Raw genomic sequence first — 6,327 nt, 5'->3', positions numbered from 1 at the left:
TAATTTTGGATATCACTGAGCAGGTTTGACCTGTTCTCTGGCTCACTATAGAAACCATTATCAGTAGGGTGTAAACCCACCCTGCAGGGAGCAAACCAGTGACTGCAAGCCCTTAGAGAGAAGTAGCCCATTGTCCTTAACATCAGGGAATGGGCCCTACTTGTGGTGGGAAGAGACAGTAATCTGGTAACTGACTGCCTTCAGGGAGGTAACTTGACAATCGTTTACCATCAGCTGCAAGCAGTGTCCTGAGTCTAACATCTATTTGAGGGAGACGACTTGGGAGAAATCTTTCTATTTCCCACACTTGCACTTCCAGATAACATGCCCAAAGTACAGGAGACCAAATCTAGACATCCTCACCTTTAAAGAGTATGTTAGGCAGATAGGCGGGGATGGGATGTCCATTGACGCATGCCCAAGAGAACCAAGCATGAGAGAACAAAGGCCTAGGTTTCCCGCTGGTGGGCATGGATGGGCGCTAATCCTGGATCGGCCCACCTGGGCCAGGTGATTGCAATTCAGCCAATGGGGCCGATCTAGGGTCGTCCACCACGCCTCCCCCAGGAATCCTTGAAAAGGCAGGAGCCAGGGGGAGAGAGGCGGAACTGGGGAGAGAACTTGAGAAAGAACTTGAGACAGGTCTTTCTGGAGGAGAACTTGGGAGAGAGATCTTTGCGTGACCCCGTGCAGTCTCTTCCAGGCTGCATGGTCGAAAGGAATCCTATGGGTGCCGCGTAAAACCTGAAGCATCCTTTAACTCTCATTAAATTCACTTGGATCACGAGCCAGGTTTCCGCGTGAATTCTTTCTCGTGCGGAGCCAAGGACCGAGGTGTAACTCTAGCCCGGAGAGAGAGAGATCTTACAAGTATTCTGGTTGTACTCTGTCCAAGACAGACTTGTTCTTTTTTTCTGACTCCCAGCAACCCTCTAGGGACAACGACACCCAGTCCTGCTCCATCCTCACAGTTGTTCTTATGCTTGAACCCACTGTTGCAACCACTGGGTGAGTTCCTTTTGCCGAGGGTCTTCCTCTTGATCGCTGCCCCTCCACATTAGAAGGCACAATGTCATTTTTGTGTTCACCTGGTAGTTCATAGTTAATGTCGATGTTATTTGCCAACACCATAATCCAAGTGCACGCAGGCTTCCGTGGTCTTCCTTGTTTATTATACAGCTTTTCACACAGATCCAAGGTGGCTAAGAAGACTGTGGCTTGGGGAAAGCACACTGTGGCAGTGACATCATCTGGTGTCAACTTGAGACTAGGAAGAGTGAAGGGGTGGAGTTTAGCCTGCCAATCAGGTCACAGCTTGCTGACCTCATTTGCAGGCACAAAGAAGATGAATAGCTCACTGGAGGCCAGATACAGATAGACTCTCTTTGCTGGTCTCCCTGTGAGCCATTCCTGTTGACAAGCCACATGAAGACACACTGATGGACCTGGAGCTGGAGGAGCCACGTGGAGACCCACGCCGGCGCTGAGATGCTTCCACCGCCACTGGATCCACAAGACTTTCCACCCAATGGCCTGTGATCTTCCTGCATTTGGAGTCATTGCATGTGTTACGTGAGTCTGACGAGCAATTTATAGATTGGTATTAGACATATGGGCTAATACAGGACTTACGGACTTGATCTGGACTGTGCCGGGATGCTTTCGTAATATACAATTACTCTTTGATATAAAGTTCTACCTGACACACAAATGTGTTTCTCTAATCAACCCGGACTAACACACACACCTTTGTGATTGATGTGATATCTCTGATCTTTAACACTTTAAAGAGGTCTTCTACAGCATATTTGCTGATTTCCTGACTGTTCTTTCCAGGGACATTGGTTGTGAGTCCAAGAAAGATGAAATCCTTGACAACTTCCATTTTTCCTCCATCTTTCATGTCATTCATTGCTCTGGTTGTGAGGATTTTTGGTTTCTTTACATTGAGGTGTAATCCAACCTGAAGGCTGTAATCTTGGATCCTCATCAGTAAATGCCCCATGTCTTCCGAATCCAGCTTGCTTCTGGCAGTTCCTTGTTGGGGCACTGCTGCAACCGATTTAGAATGCTTTTCAGCAAAATTGTATTTGCATGTAATATTAGTGATATTGTTTGATAATTTCTGCTTTCTGTTGGGTCATCTTTCTCTTTATTTTTAATCATTGGGGCTCGTACAACTCTGATGACAATCCATACATCTATCGTCAAGCACATTTGTACATTTGTTGCCATCATCATTCTCAAAACATTTTCTTTCTACTTGAGCCCTTGGCATCAGCTCATTTTTTCCTCTCCCTCCCCCACCCTCCCTCCATCACAAACCCTTGATAATTGATAATTTTTTCATGTCTTACCCTGTCTGATGTCTTCCCTCACCCATTTTTCTGTTGTCTGTCCCCCAGAGAGGGAGCAGAATTGGGATCACAATAGTAGAGGGAAGGAAGCACCAAAGAACTAGACAAAGGTTGCTTGTTTCATCGGTGCTACACTACACCCTGACTGGCCCATCTCCTCCCCAAGATCCCTCTATAGAGGGGTGCCCAGTTGCCCACAGATGAGCTTTGGGTCTCCACTCCACACTCCCCCTCACTCACAATTATATGATTTTTTTTTGTTCCTTGATGACTGATACCTAATCCCATCGACACCCCGTGATCACAGAGGTTGGTGTGCTTCTTCCACATGGGCTCCATTGCCTCTCAGCTAGATGGCCCCCCACCCATCCTCAAGCCTTCAAGACTCCAGATGCCACGGCCCCTGATAGCCGGGCACCATCAGCCCTCCTCACCACATCTGCCTATGCATTAGCCTGTCTCCAGCGATGGGAAGGTGAGCATCATGGAATGCCAGTTTAATAGAACAAAGTGTTCTTGCATTGAGGGAGCACCTGAGAAGAGGCCCGATGTCCATCCACCACCCCAATACTAAACCTTTAAATATATGCACATAGATCCATTTCCCCATCGTCATATATACATATATTTACATATGTACATGCCTGTACTCAGGCCTCCATAAATGTCCTTTGCCCCCTAGTTCTTTCCCCTATTTCCTTCTACTTCCCTCTCACCCTACCATCATGTTCAGCCTTCATCAGGGTTTCAGCAACTTGTCTGTTACATTGCCCTTGATCAAGCCCCACCAGACCTCCTACACCCTTCTCACCATTGATTTTGGATCACTTGTTCTCTTGTCCCTGGGGTTGTTAACACCCACTTCCTTTCCCCCTACCGCCTCCCTGGTCCTGTTGTTTTCTCCTCCAGATTCTTTATCCTGCCTCTTAACCAGACAGACTTGCAGAGACAATAATATGTACAAAAAAACAAGACAGAGAAAGACAAAACAACAACAAAAAACAATGACAAAAACAACAACAATAGTAAATAGTCCAAGGTCTGTTTATTGACCTTTAGGAGTGTTTTCCGGTGGAGCCTGATGGGGTACCATGCCCTGGCCCCAAAGTCTATTTTTGGTATTCCCTGGGGACTTCATTGCTGTTCCCCCTGCTGTTCTGTTGCACACCCTTAGTGTTTTGCCTTTGTGTGATGGGGTCAGATCAGGTGCACTTCCTGCACTGTGTCTCCAGTGTTGTCCCCTGTAGGGCTATGGGTCAATGAGCGATGTCATGTCTTGTAGTGGGGCCGGTCCTATGGTTTTCTCTCTGCTTTGGCTGCTCTGAGTGGGAATATCGTCCTCAGAGCTTGGTGGGCCAGGATGTGCTCCACTCTCGCTTCCTCCCCCTTCTTTTGCTCCTGTGTGCTCTGATCAGACATGTCCCTCTCGTGGAGCTGTAGCTTCAGTACTGTCTTCTGAACTGAATTCCTGTTTGGAGTCAGGTGAATGGATTTGGTTCACAACCTCGTCAGAAGGTAAAATCCTTCCTTGTGATGGATGCTTCAATGTGCAAGACAGTAGTAACAGATTTCTAGCTCCCTAGACTGGACAGTATTTCTCTGTGCCAAATCATTGTTCCTCGTGGGACACTCACGCTGAACCTTCTCAGTCAGAGGAAGTGGGTTCAGCAGGACCATCTTTCTTTTAAATAGCACAAATATGCATCTTCCAGTCTGTTGGCCAGGAAGCTATCTTCCAAATTTCTTAGCATAAACAAATGAGCACTTCTAGTGCTACATCGGATTGTGGAAACATTTTAATTGGTATTCTATCAATTCCTGGGGCCTCTTTTTCACCTGTGACTTTAGGGTAACTTAAACATCTTTCTTCACTAATACTGGTTCTTGTTCATATTCTGCCTCTTGAAATTGTTGAATATTGACCAATTATTTTGAAATTATGAGTGTGTGCATTCCTCTCCTCTTCTTTTGATGTTACCTGTGCCAAGCAACATTTTACCCATAGAATCCTTCAGTATTATAACAATATTACAATATTATGGTATCTTTGATGTCATCTTATAACTAGGTCTCTGGTTATTAGTGTTCAATGTATCAAATCTATTTTGAGATGATGTCTAAGTTCAGATGGTGTGTGCAAGGTCATATTTTGGTTCTCATGGACTTGTTTTAATTTCATTCAGCTTTCAAATTGAACAGTAATTGATTATCTGATTACAGTTTGCTCCTGGCCTTATTCTGACTGATTACATTGGGCTTCCTCACTGTATCTCTCCAGATGTAGTCCATCTGGTGAGGTCTGTTATATTGTTGTTATTCATATTGTTGGGGGGGGAGGAAGTATCACACAATTCTATCATGTGATCTCCAGCATCTTATATATTTTTTACAACTGCTGATTCTTCTTTGTTTCCAACTTTCACATTCCAATGCACATTATCAACTCCACCTTATCAATGCATTAACCAAACTACAGATTTTGGTTAAAGGCTTCAATTTCATTTTTTACATGAAAATGGTGTACAAATTTTAATAATATTTCTATTGATTGGTCTTTCCTGTAGGGCTATGATATTATCCTATCACTGATGATGTTTACTTCAGACAGATCTTGAATATGTTCTTTTTGACAACGTGATGCCATTCTCCCTGTGTGTCATTCTCAACATAGACATAAGTAGACCATAAGACCGCCTGATAAGAAATGTTTAATACCAGTCCATTTCGCTTTACGGGTGCCTAGAATATCAATCTCTATGTGTTTCCCTTCATTTAGCTTGCTAAATTCCTACATTGTACAGTCCACATTCCAATTAATGGGTGTTACGATTGTTCCCGTTTTGAGGGTTGTCACATCAGCACATGAAGGTCCTGAAAGCTTTGCTCTTTCTACATAAGTTCAACTCCACTTTAAGGAAGCTGCTCTTTCCCAATCTCTTTGGGTACCTTTCTACCTGAGGGATTCATCTGATAGGACTATATCAACGTGCCCCTACTACCCATCAGGTTTTTCAGTGACCAGTTGTTTTCAGAAGCGGGTTGTGGTTTTGTGGATTTTTAGTCTTCAAGCTCTGCTAAAACGTGTCCACCATGAATGGCCTTGCTAGATTTGAAATATCAGTGGCCTAGCTTCCAGCATCATAGGAACATGCAAGCCAGCCCTGTAACTGACAGATAAGTGGTGGATCCAATGTGTGCTTTGCAAATAGCATGTATCTGCCGCCAGGGTTAAAAAGCACTCACCAACCTCAAGTAAATAGCAAGATGGACTGAGCAGTGAAGAGTTGCCCTCATTGACATCATGAGCTACAACAACTCGTGGAGACTTCGTGTCTTGTCGGTGGACAACTGGCTGAAGTTTTAGAATGAAAGCCAGGCCTTTCTTCCCAGGTGACTGAGTGCACTTCAATATCTGAGCTTTCGGTTAGCATCTGAACATGTGAAGTTTGCACCTCTATTGTTATTTCTGTGCCGGTCATCTTATTACCATCGCTTCACCCTTCGGTAAGATCAGAGTCGCCAACTTCCGGGCATCCTTAGCGACCCCCGTTCCAGCGTCTATGCTCCTCCACCGCACAACAGCCGCAACGCCAGCACCCAGGAACCCACAGATGCCCCTCCTCTCAAACACGCCTGCCTCTTCCTGGCCACTGCAGGGACAGTGCAATCCCCTCAGAGCGACTTTGACCAGAATCCTCCGCGCCGGCGCCAGGACTGTTTTCCAGAATGCTCTGCAGACTCCTTCAGTTGGCTTCTCTCCCTTAGATACCCCACTGAAGATTAAAAAAAAAAAGAGGGGATACAGAGTAGACAAAATAAGGACCAGGCGGCGTTACAGTCCACTATTGACTCTGTCGAAGGACAACTCAATCAACCTTCTCCTGTTTTTTCTAGAAGGCTGAGGCTTTTCCATTTGGGAAGAGACAACCAGGTGATCCTGGGGACATGTTTGTCGAGAAGTTGCGTTCCG

Source organism: Tenrec ecaudatus, chromosome 18 (assembly GCF_050624435.1).
Source record: "Tenrec ecaudatus isolate mTenEca1 chromosome 18, mTenEca1.hap1, whole genome shotgun sequence".
NCBI lineage: Eukaryota > Metazoa > Chordata > Mammalia > Afrosoricida > Tenrecidae > Tenrec > Tenrec ecaudatus.
The sequence above is the reverse complement of the archived record's forward strand: the minus strand, read 5'-3'. Positions refer to the sequence as shown.